Genomic DNA, 1,938 nt, shown 5'->3' with positions numbered 1-1,938 from the left:
AATGACTACACACACACACACACACACACACACACACACACACACACACACACACCATACACACACACACACACACACACACACACACACACACACACACACACACACACACACACACACATTTTCTATGTTCTTTTTTTAATTTTGTTTTAATTTTACACCCACTAAACAGTAAAACTGCTGTTTAGTGAGCATAAAATAATGCTGAACGTTCATACATCTAAACTGTACAGATTTTCACAGAATGTCCAGATTTTGCCTCATATTTTTGGTAAATTTTTCTTAAAATTCTGGTTTTCTGGCCGATTACTGGCACATTGTGATTGAAGTTAGAAAATAATGACAGACATTTGTGTTTCAGACTTCATACCGTTCAGACAATTCATGCTAATGCAAAACCTTTTACCCTATCAATGTTCTAATAGCAGTATTAAAAAGTGTCCCTATTTTTGGGCCTTTGTCCCACTTTTTCTTATTATTTTGTCCAGATTTCTTGCTCTTAGAGGTGGGAAGATGTGTCTGTTAGATTATTTATAGTCCGAGTTCCACAGTAGCTTAATATGCTGCCATGAAGTGGCAGACTTGTTTTTCAGCTGGCATTACTTGTACATTAACATGCTGCTGGAGAACATTCATTCTCCAGTCAGAGTGGTGATGTACAAGTCACCCATTTTCTAAGATTCAGAATAATTTACTAGAGATTTCAGTTCATATATCTATCTATATACATAGATAGGCAGATCTCTCTCTCTCTCTCTCTCTCTATACACACATATATATACATATATATATATATACTCTATACACACATATATATTATACTGCACATTATATATATATATATATATATATATATATATATATATATATATATATATATATATGGGTAAGTATTACTTCACCTAAAACTCATTTCACTGACAAGTAACACAATAAGGCAGGTCAAAGGTATATGTCCTTTTCCCACTGTAGTGCGATCCTGGTGTTAGTATATATAGTAATGGGGGTGTGGGGGTATAGCCCCCCACCAAGTTGACTTTTGTCAAATAATGTAAAACAAAATCAGACAACATAAAACCAAAATAAGGGCTGCACCCCACACACACCCTAACTATATATACTAACACCAGGATCGCACTACAGTGGGGAAAAGGACATATACCTTTGATTTGCCTTATTGTACTACTTGTCAGTGAAATGAGTTTTAGGTGAAATGAACTTTAGGTGATTTGGTTTCGATGGTTCTATATTAGAACATCTAAGTTTCAAAACTTTGAATGTTCTAATATCGAACCCTATACAGCAAAAGCTGAAAACATCGAACATACATAACAGCGATTTTTTTCCTAGGGGAATAAATTCGCTGTTCCAAAACACATACACACAACACAAGCACACCAAACAAACAGCAATCCACACACATACACCTAAAATTTTACACCTAACCCTACACTAAACTATACGCACATCACTAACTATCCACTTACCTTAACCCAAACCCTAATCCTAAGGTCCGTCACTATCACACACTCACCTCACCCGCGCCCTCACCCTAACTCACCTAATCCCCCCTAAACCTCCCATCCACACAATCGCACACATACCTAACCCACTCCCTAACCCTAACTCACCTAACCCACCCTAACCCTCACGTCCACACAATCGCACACATACCTAACCCACACCCCAGCCCTAACTACCTTAATCCGCACTCAATCACACACTTACCTGAACCCGACCTGTAACTTTCCACCACAGTGCTGAAAATACCGAAGTAACAGAAACGAACAACTGAATTCTTTCCCTAGGAAAAATCTGGTTTTCTGTTGCTTCGATATTTTCAGCTTTCGCTGAATAGGGTTTGATATTAGAACATTCAAAGTTTTGAAACTTCTATGTTTTAATATAGACCCAATTAGCACAACAAATTCAAAAGCT

This window comes from Protopterus annectens, chromosome 8.part0 (genome assembly GCF_019279795.1).
Source record: "Protopterus annectens isolate FY-2018-M chromosome 8.part0, PAN1.0, whole genome shotgun sequence".
Classification (NCBI taxonomy): domain Eukaryota; kingdom Metazoa; phylum Chordata; order Ceratodontiformes; family Protopteridae; genus Protopterus; species Protopterus annectens.
This window is presented reverse-complemented; position numbering follows the sequence as displayed.